Raw genomic sequence first — 15,745 nt, 5'->3', positions numbered from 1 at the left:
ACGCTTAACCGACTGAGCCACCGAGGCGCCCCAAAAAGAGTTTTAACAATATCTAAAATTGACATTAAAATTAACAATTTATAATTCAAAAATTTTTAATGTTTATTTTTCAGAGAGAGACAGAGTGTGAGTGGGGGAGGAGCAGAGAGAGGGAGACACAGAATCCGAAGCAGGTTCCAGGCTCCGAGCAGTCAGCACAGAGCCTGACACCAGGCTCGAACCCACGAACCATGAGATCATGACCCGAGCCAAAGTCGGACGCTTGACCAGCTGAGTCACCCAGGTACCCCTTCCTTTTTTTTTTTAATTAAAAAAAAATTTACATTAAAACAAAAAACACGCACACACTAGCATCAAACTTAAGAAATAATCCATTTTAGGCATGGTGCCCGTTGTTTAAGTTAACTCTTACAGAAAACTGACCAAATAACAGGGATCCCTTTGCACAAGAAATAGGAACTTAACGAAAAAGGATGAATAATCCAAAGCAGAATGAAGTAAAAGACTTAAGCACAGCTCTTGAGTTACAGACAGATGGACTGGAGTTTAAATCCCACCCCTGCTATCCAGTTGCTAAAAGACATTTTACTCTATGTTATTGGCTGAATCGTGACCCTCTTAAAATTCATATGTTGGCGTCCTAACCAGCTCTATTTGGAGATGGGGCCTTTAGAGAAATAATTAAGTTAAAATGAATCATATGGGTGGGTTCTAATCCAATATGACTGGTGTTCTTATAAGAGGAGGATATTTAATAGCATATACAGAGGAGGTAAAGACACAGGAGAAGGTGGCCTTCTACAAGCCAAGGAGAGAGGCCCCACAAGAGCCCAACCATGCTGACACCTTGATCTTGGACTTCTACCTTCGGGAATGGCAAGGAAATGCATTTCTGTTGTTCAAGCCACCTAGTCTGTGGCACTTTGTCATGGCAGCCCTAGAAAATTGATACACTACATATTCAACTATCATCTGATAGGGCTTTTGTAAAGGATAAATTAAATACATTAAATGAGATGCTTTAAGTTAGGCACCTAACACTGTATCCAACATGTGGTAAGAATTCAACAAATAAAAATGCACAACTTGCAAATGCCCACATTTCGCCAGGTCAGCAGCATCCTTCTAACCACAGAATTCATTGCTAGAAAACCAGAATTGTATCAAAATTGGTGACCAATGGGGGTGCCTGGGTGCCTCAGTTTGTTAAGCTTCCAACTTCAGCTCAGGTCATGATTGCACGGTTTGTGGGTTCGAGCCCCGCGTCGGGCTCTGTGCTGACAGCTCGGAGCCTGGAGCCTGCTTGGGATTCTGTGTCTCCCTCTCTCTCTCTCTCTGCCCCTCCCCTGCTCATGCTCTGTCTCTCTCTCTCTCAAAAATGAATGAACATTTTTTAAAAATCTTTAAAAAATGGTGAAAAATGCACTAGAATAGGGAAGAGAAATGTTTTCCTAGCTTCTCCCCGCACCCCGCCCCACTCCCCATTACCCTCTCTGAAAAAAGAAACAAGTGGAGACAAATTCCTATCATCACGGATCGTAATATTACTCAAGAAAATATACTGAATCTATAATAGGATAGTTTAAAATGTGAGCACAATTATCTGAGTCTGAATACAGAAATACAACCTCTGAAGAAAGGAGTAGCAACATTCACAGACCAAAAAAAAAAAAAAATGCTTGGAGTAGACCTTGAGAATATAAATAAATTTTCTAACTCATGTGGTAAGGTGAATAATGGCCATCCAAATATATCCACATCTTGGGAATGCAAACTGGTGCAGCTGCTCTGGAAGACAGTATGGAGGTTCCTCAAAAAATTAAAAATAGAACTACCTTATGACCCAGCAATTGCACGACTAAGAGTTTATCCAAAATATACAGGAGTGCTGATTCATAGGGGCACATGCACCCCAAAGTTTATAGCAGCACTATTGACAGTAGCCAGAGTATGGAAAGAGCCCAAATGTCCATCGACGGATGAATGGATAAAGAAGATGTGGTCTATATACACAATGGAGTATTAGTCGGCAATCAAAAAGAATGAAATCCTGCCATTTGCAACTACGTGGATGGAACTGGAGGGTATTAAGCTAAGTGAAATTAGAAAAGGACAAAAATCATATGACTTCACTCCTATGAGGACTTTAAGAGACAACAGATGAACATAAGGGAAGGGAAACAAAAATAACATAAAAACAGAGGGGGACAAAACAGAAGAGACTCATAAATACGGAGAACAAACAGGGTTACGGGAGGGGTGGTGGGAGGGGGGATGGGCTCAATGGGTAAGGGGCACTAAGGAATCTCCTCCTGAAATCACTATTGCACTATATGCTAACTAACTTGGATGTAAATAAATAAAGAAACAAACAAAAAACAAAAATGAAAACCAAAAAAAACTTAAAAGAATCTACTTTGATCAAAGTGTTGGTTACTGAGTAAGATTGGCATGGTATTGAATCACACTAATATACTATTCGCCAGCCACATGTAGTTTGAAATTTGGCTAGTCCAAATTGAGACGTGCTCGGGGCGCCTGGGTGGCGCCGTCGGTTAAGCGTCCGACTTCAGCCAGGTCACGATCTCGCGGTCCGTGAGTTCGAGCCCCGCGTCGGGCTCTGGGCTGATGGCTCAGAACCTGGAGCCTGCTTCCGATTCTGTGTCTCCCTCTCTCTCTGCCCCTCCCCCGTTCATGCTCCGTCTCTCTCTGTCCCAAAAATAAATAAACGTTGAAAAAAAAAATTCAAATTGAGATGTGCTCTAAGTGTAAAATATGTATCATATTTCAAAGACTTAGTAGGGGAAAAATACTAGAAAGTATGTCATTGATAAGATTTTCTATTGATGACATATCAAAATGGTAGTATCTTAGAATATTGGGTTGAATAAAATATATTATTAAAATAAGAAAAAACCACAAATACATCCACATCTAATCGTCAGGACATTAGAACATGAATACGTCACCCTACATGGCAAAAAGGACTTTGTAGGTACGATTAAGAATCTTGAGAAGGGGAGATTATGCTGGAGTATCTGGATGGAGACACATCACCGGTAGGAGATACCATCACCCAAGCAAGGAGACTGGAGTGACGTGAGGAAGGGGCCCCAAACCATGCGATGCAGAGGCCTCTTGCATCTGGAAAAGACAAGGACACCGATTCTCTCCTGGAAGCTCCAAGAGGAATGCAGCCCTGGTAACACCTTGATTTTGGACGTCAGACCTCCAGAGAAGGGTGATGATAAATTTGTGTTAATATGTGTTAAGAGCAACAAGAAAACTAATGTACACAGAAGTATTTAGGAATAATAGTCTTTTCTCGAAGGATGAAAGGAATGTTTGCCCGTGAAAGAATAAAAGAGAAAATGACTCAAATCGAACACAGGCATTTTAGTTGAGTGGCTGTTAAACTTGGCTTTATGCTTGTTTAAAAATACAGATACTTTGGGGCGTCTGGGTGGCGCCGTGGGTTAAGCGTCCGACTTCAGCCAGGTCACGATCTCGCGGTCCGGGAGTTCGAGCCCCGCGTCGGGCTCTGGGCTGATGGCTCGGAGCCTGGAGCCTGCTTCCGATTCTGTGTCTCCCTCTCTCTCTGCCCCTCCCCCGTTCATGCTCTGTCTCTCTCTGTCCCAAAAATAAATAAACGTTGAAAAAAAAATTTTTTTTTTTTAATAAAAAATAAAAATACAGATGCTTCTTACGTATCCGATTGATTTAGGCTCAGGTTGTGATCTCGTGGTTTCGTGAGTTCGAGCCTGAAGTCGGGCATGGTGCTGGCAGCACAGAGCCTGCTTGGGATTCTCTCTCCCCCTCTCTCTGCCCCTCCCCTGCTCACACACACGCACTCTCTCTCTCAAAATAAATAAGCATTAAAAAAAATATACAGAGGCTTGGGAGCTCCATTGGGAAATGCTGCCTTGTTAGGCCTGGGATTGGACTGAGTTATCTTTTTTTTTTTTTTTCTTTTCTCTTAAATGCTTCCCAGGGTGTTTTGGGTTTAAGATGGTCCTATTCCACTTCTTTTCTCCAAAAATGCAGGGGCGACAGCTACAAATTCAGATCTACAAAACGAACAGTAAAGACTGAACATATGTGTGGGTAAAGTGGGAGAGAAGATGCAAAGGGAAGCATCTGAGTGCGTATTTCCAAGAGGAGAGTGGCATCCTGAAAGCACAACCCAAACTCCTCCCTTAAAAGAAAGGCGACACGTTGCACAGGCTGGGGCAGGACTCCCTCTGGACTCTGCACCTGAGCAGGGAACAAAGGGAAGCAGGGACAAATGTGACTCACACTGTCAATCCGGAGATAGAAGACACATATGCAGGGAACTATAATTCGGAAGAAAAGGAGTGATTGTTCTTTACTATTGTCTGGGTGAGAAGCAAAGCCTAAAAAGAAACATTTAAACAGGAAGTCTGTAAGGAATTAAGGTGGGTTCTCTTACACAGAGGTGAAGGCATGTGTTGTTACATGTTGGAATGCATTTAGACGTGACTTAGTATCTGCATGTGGCCATGCCCTATGACCCAGCAGTTTGAGGAGTTCCTTCAATCACTACCTCTGAAGGATGAGTGTCCTCAATTTTGTAATTATCAATTGCCTGTTAGTGATTATGCGAGGAGGTAAAGGAAGGAGATGCAATGAGGGGGGCACATAGAAAGCATCAAAGATACTGATTCTGTTCCATGTCTTAAGATGAGTGGTGTAGAGGGGCACCTGGGTGGCTCAGTCCGGTAAGCGTCCGGCTTAGGCTCAGGTCGTGATCTCGCAGTTGGTGAGTTCGGGCCCCGCGTCGTGCCCTGTGCTGACAGCTCGGAGCCTGGAGCTGCTTCGGATTCTGCGTCTCCCTGTCTCTCTGCCCCTCCCCCATTCACGCTGTGCCTCTCCCTCAAAAACAAGCATTAAAAATTTTTTTAAATAAAAAAGTCTTTTCCTCAATAAAGAAAAATCTTGAAGTGACAACCTTAAATTTACAGCTTAAGAAACCAGAAAAAGAGTAAAGCAAACATAAACCGGTCAGGAGGGAAATGGCGAAGATTTGAACAGACAGAATAGACCATAGAGAAATCAATGAAATCAAAAGCCCGTTCTTTGAAAAGACCAACAAAATTGACAAACCATTAGCTGGAATTACTTAAAATAAATAACATTCAGAATGAAAGTGGGGACGTGACTACCAATTCTACAGAAATAAAACGTATAAGAGTACTGTGAACATCTGTATGCCCACAAATTGGATAGGCTAGATGAGATGGACCGATTGCTAATAACACTAAAAATAGAAAAAATTAGAAAATCCATAGATGATAACCAGTAAGGAGATTAAATCAATCAAAAAAACAAAAACAAAAACAAAAAAACCTCCCAACAAAGAACCTGATGGTCTCACTGGTGAATTCCACCAAACATTTAAAGGACAACTTATACCGGGGTACCTGGCCGGCTCAGTCTGTAGAGCATGCAACTCTTGATCTCAGGGTTGTGAGTTCAAGTCTCCTGTTGGGCATGGAGCCTACTGAAAATAGTAATTTTTTTAAAAAAGCTTTAAAGAAAAACTTGCACCATCCTGCTCAAACTCTTAAAGAACTGAAGAGGAGGGAACACATCCTAACTCATTCTACGAGGCCAGCGTTGTCCTAATACCAAAGCCAGACAAAGATACTGTAAGAAAGAAAAAAAAAAAAAAAACAAACTACAGACCAAAATATCTCTAATAAACATTGATGTAAAAATCCCCAACAAAATACTAGCAAACTGAATTCAGCAGTATATTTAAAGTATTATACAACATGCCCAAATGGAGTTTATTCCTGGAAAGCAAGAATGGTTCAACATTCGAAAATCACTCTGTGTAATATGGCACATTAACAGAATAAAGGACTAAAAACACATGATCATCTCAATGGATACAGAGTAAACATCTGACCAATTCAATCCCCTTTCAACACAATAAGAGTCATATATAAAAACCCACAGTGAACATAATGACGAAAGACTGAAAGCTTTTCCTCCAACATCAGGAACAAGGCAAGGATGCCCACTCTCTCCACTTCTATTCAATGTAATACTAGCCAGAGAAATTGGGCACGAAAAAGAAACAAGAGCATTCAAATGGGAAAGGAAGAAGTAAAACCACAGATGACATGATCTTATATGTTGAAAATCCTTAAGAATACACACACAAACTTAGAATATATGAATTCAGCAAAGTAATAAGATACAAAATCAACACACAAAAATCTATTGCATTTCTATATACTAACAACGCACAATCCCAAAAGGAAATTAAGAAGACAATTCCATTTACAACAGCATCAAAAAGAATACAATATTTAGGTATAAACTTAACCAAGAAGGCAAAAAGATTTGTACACTGAAAACTACAGAACATTGCTGAAAGAAATGAAAGCAGATGTACAAGAATGGAAAGATAACTCATGTTCATGAATTGAAAAACAATATCGTCAAGGTGTGAATACATTTATATTGAAATACCACAATATAGTAGCCAGAGGCTACCATATAAGACACATAGCTGTAATATATCATGTCTCTTTTTTTCTCATGAGAAGGAAAAAGTCCCTGGCAAAGAAGCCCTTTCAGGAGAATTTACCCAATACAAAAATATTTAAAAGAAACCAGGGGCGCCTTGGTGACTCAGTGGTCAAGCCACGGACTCTGAATTTCGGCTCAGGTAATGATCTCCTGGTTGATGGGATCGACCCCCGCCCCCTCGCTTCCAAGGAGCTCAGCACTGCTTTCTGGGGTTATCTCTCTCTCTCTCTCTCTCTCTCTCTCTCTCTCTCTCTCTCTGCCCCTCCCCCGCTCACATACACTCTCTCTCTCTCAAAATAAACTTAAAAACACAAAAGTTAAAAAAAGTAACCAGCACAAGATCTACACAAAGAAACTATGAGTAAAAACAAAGTTTGTCTAGCTCACGAAAACAAGGTGTCAGAGGGAATGAAAACTATGATCAAAACTTGTCATCAAAATATTTAACTTAACGGAGCCATCCCCTTTGTAAATAGGAGGCACACGCACAGATCCCACAGCTCAGGCAGAAGGCAAGACAACAGAAGGTGAAATAAACGTGGGGTGCACAGAAACAAAGAAAGAAGCACAAAACTCTGAAAATGGCTTCCCGCGAGAGAAAGAAATGGGACTGGGGGGTCTGGGGTGCTGTTTTAATACAGGATTCTAGAACTATTTAGCCTTTAATTTAAACTCTGTGGATGTAAAAACAAATCTATCCCCTTCCCCACCCCCTACCCCCTCCAGCACGCAATGCTTACTTGTCCGCCGCTCATACTCCTAGCCTGGGAGAGCCCCCGCCCGGGCAGGTTGCCTGCTCCTTCCTAGGAAAACACTACAAGGTCTGGCTTGAACGAGTCCCTCTTGCTCCCGGTGTCTTATCCCACCTCTGCTGCCTGGGCCCACGCAACATCCGGCTCCACCTGCACGTCTGCTCCCTTAGATCTCAATCCCTGGTTCTCCAGTTGCTGCTGCCTCTTCCGGGGGTTGCAGACCCTGGCACCACAGCCCACGTGTCCTGGACCCCCAGGCTGGCCCTCCCAGGCCTGGCCCCCACCTGGGCCCCCATGTGTCCCGGTTTCAGTTCATAACACCTGCGCTATCATTCTCGATCACCTTATTTGCAGGAGCGTGGGTTGGGGGAGCAGGGCTGCGGTGGCTCCCGCAGCTCTTGAGTGTTGTTTACTGTCGCCACGGAAACCTCCCCGCAAGCCCTGGGCGGGGCTTAGGAAGGGGCGTGGTCAGAGCCCAGCGAGGCAGAGGCTGAGGTCCCCTCGGATTCGGGAATTCTAGCCGGCGTCCGGGTTCCGACTCAACCCGCGCCCTGGGCGTCGGGGAAGCAGCCCCGGGACAGGCAGCTTGGCGCTGGTACAGCGGGTTCGAGGAGTTTTCCTCTTCCCGCGGTGGCGTAAAGACGGGCCGGGGACCGACATCGGATTCTGAACGGATGGAGGACGTGTGGGATGGGATGAGAGGAAGGCGGCCGCTGAAAAGTACCGGGAGTCAGGAGGAGGAATTTCGTGAAGGACTTCCGGGGGTGGGGTCACGTGGCGAGGTGACCCCCCCCCCCCTCGACGTCACAGACGCCCATTGTGACGCGCGTGGAACCTCAGCCGCCGATTGGCTCGGCGGGCGCGGGATGGGGCTAAAAGCCCAGGCGCAGGTCCAACCCTGGGCTTAAGGGGGCGGGCAGAGAGGCGGTCGGTGTCTCGGCTCCCGACGGTAGGACCCAGCTCTCTAGGCCCTCCGCACCCGCTCTGTTGAGCTGGCATCGCTGGTCTGTCGCGCCTCCGGGGACTCGGGCCCAACCTCAGACCTCGGATTTCCTTGCCCCATCCTCGGCCGTCGCCCATCCGGACTCGACTCCCGGGCCCACCACTGCCTCCGCTCCAAGCCCCCAGCCTCGCTGGTGCAGCACCTGTTGCTTCCCTCCCTCGTGGCCATGCCCCCATGCCACACGATGTCTTCGGGCGAAGGCACAGAAGTCCTCGGTGCAGGCCACTGGCCAGCTGGACAACTCTAGAGCCTCTAGAACAAATTTGGTCTGAAACCCATTTAATCTTTGGAAACATCTATCGAAGAAACTGAGTTGAGGGTATAAGAACGAAAATAAGGGTCATGCCCTATAAAGGAAAATCAAAATAGGGGACGAGGAACTAGGTCTTGAGAGTGGCTACAAGTGTTCATAGAGCAGACAGGTTGCCTTTTTGAGCCCGTGCTGGCTAAGAAACATCAGAACCTCAAAGCAGTGCTTAGAAAAGTGTGGAGAGTACAGGTCCGCCTCTTAAGGAACCCGTGGATTGCTTGGCTAATTGTTATCCTGGGGGAGATGGGGAACCTAAGTCCTGGGCCAGAATTTCTTGAAATGTTTTGGGAGTCTCTATTACTATATTATTCTCGGGAAAATGTCCCTTCAGAAAGAGAAGATATCAATGGACCAGACAACGGATTAAATGTTCAAAACCATCTCCATAAAAATGCAAGCGGCTTGGGTCACCTGGGTGGCTCAGTCGGTTAAGCGGCCGATTTCGGCTCCGGTCATGATCTCGCGGTCAGTGAGTTCCAGCCTCGCGTGTTGGAGCCTTGCGTCGGGCTCTGTGCTGACAGCTCAGAGCATGGAGCCTGTTTCAGATTCTGTCCCCCTCTCTCTGACCCTCCCCCGTTCGTGCTCTGTCTCTGTCTCAAAAATAAACGTTAAAAAAATTTTTGTAATGCAAGAGGCTTTATAATACTGTCAAAATATGAATGGAAGCCCAAAGCAGAAAACCTCTTAGGGGGGAACACAGGGGGACCAGCAGAAGGCTCTTTAAAGGAAGTTGTCGCATATACGACAAAACAAGAAAAAATGAATAAAGACCACCAAAGAAGGTAAAGTTGTACAATAGAAGAATTCAAGAGCAGATTCGTTGTAAAGGTGAAGCCAAGTAAAATATCAAATAGCTACTATAGCACCAGAGACATAGTAGGCCCTCAGGAAAAGTAACTGATAACATACGAGGTGAGTTTCCAGACCACTCAGAGTAGGTTTATGAAACATTTTGTGGTGACGATTCCCCAATATGTGGTGACATATCCATCCAATAACACAGGAAGTTTACACTGTGGATATTCGGAGCCTGCAATTGAAGTGACTTGACCGGAGTCCGTTAGAGCCTACTCAGAGAACGAGAACAATATGTACTAGAGAAAACCAATCTGAGAATGTAAAGTGGGAAAAGGGGCCAGGACCATAGCTGTCTTCTGGCTTAGATGATGCCACAGTAAGTATTAACAGCAAGCTCAGTTCCTGCTCATGCTTACAGAGAACCCAGAGCTAAGTTAAATTACATCTCCTTGCTCTGTACGCAATCCAAGTTCTCCATTCTGACACGTCTGTGGAAGCCGAGTAGTCACGCTTAATATTAGGAACCAAACACTTCTGTCTGGAATCTCTTGGTAGAGCATTGCTTTGCTGAATCCTTAACAACAACCCCTTTGAGATGAGTTCTACTGCTCCCAGTTTAGAGCTGAGGTCTCTATGGCAAAGCAAAGTTGGGTGACCTGTCCGACGTCACACAGTTGGCAGGTGGCAAGGACAGCAGGACTGGAACCTCTGTCCTGACCCCCAGCCACCTTCGTATACTTGCTCACTCCTTGGTCGAGTGGATCTCCTCACAGTGACCCTGGTCTTTGTCTGTGTCGTTGAAGACATTTCAACTCCACCATTAAATTCTGATAATAGGAACAAGTCTCTCCTTTTTACAGTCACAAACTATACCCCATATTAGAAGAGCTCTGTTGTAGTCCGAAAAAGACAGCGTCTTCATCTTGCCGTTGACGGAATGACAGGGCCGTGCCTGCCAGTGAGGCCGATCTCTGCGCGTAGCCCCTACTCACTAAACCTCAGTTTCCGTCAGATGCATTTGGTCAGCATTTTTTTTTTTTTTTAACATTTTACTTATTTTTGAGAGAGCACACGCGGGAGAGGGGCAGAGAGAGGGGGACAGAGGATCTGGAGCAGGCTCTGCATAGACAATAGCAAGCCAGGTGTGGGGCTTGAACTTACAAACTGTGAGATCATGGCCTGAACCAAAGTCAGACACGCAACCGACTGAGCCACTCAGGTGCACCTGGTGAGCATCAGTAAGCAGGGCCTTTGGGTTTAGTAAAATGAGGCTGGAAAACATCTCCAGAGACAAGTGCAGCCCACATGGTCACATGGGGCAAAGACAAACTGAGAAAGTCACGTTTATTGTCACATAGGGACTAGCTAGACAGCACCCACAGCTGATACGCCAACAGACATAAACCTTCCAGCTTCCGGAATTCCATTTCTCCAATGTAAAGGGTATCCATGCTGCCCCAGTCCCCTCTGGCCATGAAAAAATGTGGCAAACTTTTAATGAAACCATTGAAAAATATTCAAGCCCAGGGGCGCCTGGCTGGCTCGGACAGTACAGCATGCGACGCTTGATCTCAGGGTCGTGAGTTCAAGTCCCATGAAGGGCACAGAGCTTACTTAAAAAAAAAAAAAAAAAAATCAAGACCTGACTAGTGAGCCAAATTTCCCTGGTGTCACCTGAACCACCTCCTCGTCCGACTCGATTTTGACTCAGGTCGTGATCTCACGGGTTCACGAGTTTGAGCCCTGCGTCCAGCTCTGGGCTCATACTGTGGACCCTGCTTGGGATTCTGTCTCCCTCTCTGCTCCTCCCCCGCTCGTTTTCTCTCTCTCAAAATAAAAGAAGAAAAAAAAAGAATGAAAATCTGGCATAAAAGAAAATTACCACGAAAATTGAAATGCCTTAAAAAAATGCCTAAAGTAAAAAAAAAAAAAAAAAAAGCCTAAAGTTCCCCCCTCCATCCCCCTGCCCCAAATCTGCAGTGTTTTTGCCTCTCTGCAGCCACCGGACTCAAGTTCCATCTCCCGTCACTGATTTAGGAGTGGCCTTTACTTACTGTCAGTTAATCAGGAGGCTAAGGTCCTGGATTACGCCACCCTGGCTCCCAGTGAAAATTTAAATGTTCTACCAGTTTCCAGGGTGTTTTTCCTTCGGAAGAGTGGAGAAGCAAGCAGACAGCCTCCAGCTGTTAGCTTTTGGCCGCTACAGTTTACACTCCTCCCGAAGTGGCCCTGACCCGTGACCCGGGGTTCCTCCGCCAGGCAGTCTTTGTCCTGAGCCACCCCACAGGTTGGCAGGTCTATATCGCCACCTGACAGCTCCCCCCACCCTCCTCCGGGTCGGCTTCCTCCCGTTTCCCTTCACAGGTGTCACCCCCAAGAACCCAGCCTGCAATGAGGCTGTTCCCCAGAGCTGCGTTACAGAGAGGACACCCACTCCACAGAGTATTACCCTTCTCTCAGTGTTCAGGTCCCGGTTGGCATTTGCTGGAAAAGGAATGTGTAGATCAGAAAGATCTAGGACGCCTTTGATGGGCTTTGGAGAGTTGAAATGTTTTCAGCCCTTTGGAAAATAGAAGCCAAGTAAAAAGTTTTTCTAAGAGAGCAATTGCCTGGGTCTGAGATGATGCCACACGAAGCAGAGACGGAGAAGCCAAAGTTAACATGTTTTTCTCAGGGGTGAGGCAGCCCTTGCTATAATTTCTGCAGCCTTCCTTCTCCATAGCAGTTATTTCTGGAGTTCTCGCTGCCACATCCTTTTAGTCAAGTGTCCCTGTGTATTCACTCACTCCAGGGCCAGCTTCCCTGCCTCCTTTGTAAATCCAGGCTGAACTTGAACAAGAGAACAGTCAAGATGGCTCCTGGTGCTTCATTATTACAAACACAGTTCTGATGAGAACAATCTTGAAGGTCCATCATTGCATTCACCCTTAACTTTATTTTTTTAATGTTCATTTATTTTTTGAGAGAGAGCAGGGGAGGGGCAGAGAGAGAGGGACAGAGAATCCTAAGCAGGCTCTGCACTGTCAGCACAGAGCCGGATGTGAGGCTCGATGTCAGGAACCAAGAGATCATGACCTGAGCCAAAATCAAAAGTCAGACACTTTACTGACTACTGTTTCTTTTAGTGCATATTCTCTAGAAGAGGAAATGCCTGGACAGAAGCATTTGCTACATTACAACCCAAATAGCCAGTATCAGTTTACATTCTGTTCCAGTATTTCGTGAATTCTAAATATTCACCGTTTTCCCCACATCTTGCTAATGTTGGCGATTACCTTCTTTTTGTGTTTAACTGGACAATGACTGTTGTGTAATTTTGAAATTTTCTGTATTTTTAAACAGAAGTTGTGTGTGTGTGTGTGTGTGTGTGTGTGTGTGTGTGTTTTAATAGGGTTTGGTTCTAAGGTAAAAAACAACAACAACAACAACAACAACAACAACAAAAACAGTTCTGTGTGATTTCTGGGCAGTCACAGAATTTCAGTGAGCCGCAGGCTGGGATGATGGTGAGGCAAGTGAGGCATTCCCCACCCCCGCCCATGCAAAATACAAGTGTGGGTGGCTCCAAAAAAACTCAGCAGTCAAGATAAATTTAAGAATAATGCAATATAGGGGCGCCTGGGTGGCTCAGTCGGTTGGGCGACCGACTTCGGCTCAGGTCACGATCTCGCGGTCCGTGAGTTCGAGCCCCGCGTCGGGCTCTGGGCTGACAGCTCAGAGCCTGGAGCCTGTTTCAGATTCTGTGTCTCCCTCTCTCTGACCCTCCCCCGTTCATGCTCTGTCTCTCTCTGTCCCAAAAATAAATAAACGTTAAAAAAAAATTAAAAAAAAAAGAATAATGCAATATATAAAATATATATATATATATACATATATATATATCAATGCAAAAAACGCAAGATACACAAAGTATCAAAATTGTACACAAGAGGCTTCAGCCCTGCACATCAGCATAACTGCCTCACTCTCGTCACTTTAGTTGGCCCTGGCAAGCAGGCGTCCAACTTTTAAAAGGACCCTTTAATTATATCTGCCCAAATCTCTTTAGTCCCTTCGTCTGATTGCATTACCACACTGTAGTTTAGAAAAACTGGCCGTTGGTTCCACATCCTGGTCCCCAGGAGGGCGGGGACACGACAGGTGTATCCAAAAATCTGAGCAGGGGGATTCCAGAGTGTCTCTGGTCTTGCCTTGGGTGTGAAGCATTTCTTCCAGTAGATTCTGGACTCTTGGCCTCGGTGGAAAAGGCACTGGCTTCTCCTCTCCGTGACTTTGCCTTGTGGCCAAGGCCAAGCTGTTTCCACCACTCCCTAGCTGACATTCCTTCCCAGTTACAATTCACCCCCGGGGCCATCAAAAGCAATAAGGAAGTTGCTCCCGTCTGGATATCTGTAGATGTAATCAGTAACCTGGGGCTGACTCGTGCCTGGCCTTGGCGACATCCATAGAACCTTCTGGTCTCTGCTTCTCTGACACCCTTGGCAGGCTGCCTCAGGACTCACTGTTAAAATGCCCACTATGCTCACACCTGGCCACAAGCACTTGCCAAGACTCCTATCCCATTTGACATGGAGAACCTCTGGGGGGGTCTTAGCTGCCAGAATAACCAGGATGGTGAGATGCCCTTCACCCCCACTGGCTTCACGGAGAGCCCCAGACACCGTTCCTCTTTCCCTCCTATAGTGAGGCCCATTCCAGGTCGTTCCTTCTCTGAAAAACACCAGGCCCTGTGGGTGTGTATTCAGAATTGATTGATGTTTCATGTTCCTAGACAAGGATAGTGGTGTATATTACTAATGGCTTTTTTTTTTTTTTTTTTAATTTCAAGAGCTTACTCACTTAATAGTCTTATTTTTCTTAATAAAGGGGGGAAAAAGTACTGTCCAAAAGCAGGGACTTAAGACTCCCAAGAGGTGGACCATGAGCCCCTTAAAATCATGCTAGGAGAAAACATTAACTAAAATACGCGGACAAGATGACGACAAGCGAGGAAACTGACAAACTGTTATGTGCCATAAAATCCCATCTCAAAAATGAATCTGAAGTGACCGGAAGGGGGATGCTGATGTTCCCTGTCTCGATCCGGGCGCCAGACAAGCAAGGATTTACACTGCGTGCAAACGTGCGGCTACTTTTCGCTCTGCGTTCCATTCATCGAGTCAAAGGTCAAAAACATACTGGGGATCACACACAGCCGGTAAAACTCTGCAAAAAGAAATGCACACGAGCGTCAGCAGTGGCGGTCTCTGGATGGCGGCGTTTTCAGCGGCTCTGATGCTCTCTTCCAGATACTGTGCTGACCCTCCTCAAAGAAGATGTTTCCTTTTACAGTTCACAGGACAGTCCCGGCTTGGGGCGGGGAGGGGGGGGCGCCCCGTCTTCCTTCCCCCGCCCCGGCCCCGCCGGGTCGCGGCCACCGGGAGCAGCGTCCTCGAACCCGCGCCGCGGCGGCCGCCGCCATTTTCCGCGCGGCGGCCGGAGGGCCTGGCGAGTCCGCCCCGCGGAATTCGGGAGCCGCTCCCGCCCCCACCCCGGCCGCCTCCGATCTCCCCCTCCACACCCCCCACCGGCCCGCCGCCACCCGCCCGGCCCCCGCGGCCGCGTCCCTGCCGCCGCGGCGCCCGGCCCGGGCTCGGAAGCCGCCAAGCGCCGGCTTCCCGGAAGCCGAGGAGCGGGCCGCTCGAGCTCCTCCCCTCGGACGCGCGCCGGGGGGACCGCGTCTCGGAGCCTAGGTGTTCCCAGCCGCGGGACCGTGCCGGCGCGGCGAGGTCTTTAGCGACGCAGAGTCGTCTGCTCGCTGTGACCTCGTGGCGCAATGGTAGCGCGTCTGACTCCAGATCAGAAGGTTGCGTGTTCAAGTCACGTCGGGGTCACGGTCGCCTTTTTTCCCTCGCCAACCACGGAGGGCCTCAGGAAGCGCCGCAAAGGCCGTGAGGGAAGAAATCCGGCCTCCGGCGAGCGCTGTCACACTGCCAACGGGCGGAAAACCCCGCTCTTTTTCCTCGCATCGCGAATACTGGGTTTATAAATGCGACTGCGAGAGGCAGAGGTTCCTTGCGGCGGCCGACAGGAGGCGCGGCGACAAGCTCCGAGTGACCCCCCCTGCGCCCTGGCGGCCGCCCTGCCACCCCCGCCTCCGTTGATCGCGGGCCCCCGGGGTTACCAACCCCCATCCTCCCCCCACCCCACCCTCGCCTCTGCAAAGCCGCGTCTCCTCCCCCTCCCCCTCCCCAACGCACTTGGGCCCCCTGGGAACGCCACCTGCCGGAAGATTGAATTCACACCTGCAGGGGCCTCTCGTCCAGAAAGGGGGCCCTTGTC

The 15,745-nt window shown here is 47.2% G+C and overlaps 1 long non-coding RNA gene and 1 other non-coding gene across 3 annotated transcripts in view; one reads left to right on the top strand and one right to left on the bottom strand.

The window, feature by feature from the left end:
* Nucleotides 1-8,293, bottom strand: part of LOC106981459 (uncharacterized) — a 72,189-nt gene extending 63,896 nt beyond the window's left edge. The window contains exon 1 of one of the 2 annotated variants that reach the window (XR_008294444.1): nucleotides 7,302-8,293. This is a non-coding gene — a long non-coding RNA (uncharacterized LOC106981459). The remainder of the gene's footprint in view (nucleotides 1-7,301) is intronic. The other variant, XR_003416565.2, reaches the window with a different exon arrangement.
* A 6,932-nt stretch (nucleotides 8,294-15,225) lies between these two features.
* On the top strand, nucleotides 15,226-15,297 carry TRNAW-CCA (transfer RNA tryptophan (anticodon CCA)). Its single transcript has one exon. It is a non-coding gene; the product is annotated as a tRNA-Trp (tRNA).
* The last annotated feature ends 448 nt before the right edge of the window (nucleotides 15,298-15,745 follow it).

This window comes from Acinonyx jubatus, chromosome E1 (genome assembly GCF_027475565.1).
Source record: "Acinonyx jubatus isolate Ajub_Pintada_27869175 chromosome E1, VMU_Ajub_asm_v1.0, whole genome shotgun sequence".
In the NCBI taxonomy this organism is placed as follows: Eukaryota; Metazoa; Chordata; class Mammalia; order Carnivora; family Felidae; genus Acinonyx; species Acinonyx jubatus.
Note: the sequence above shows the minus strand (reverse complement) of the source record. Positions and strands in the feature narration are given on the sequence as shown.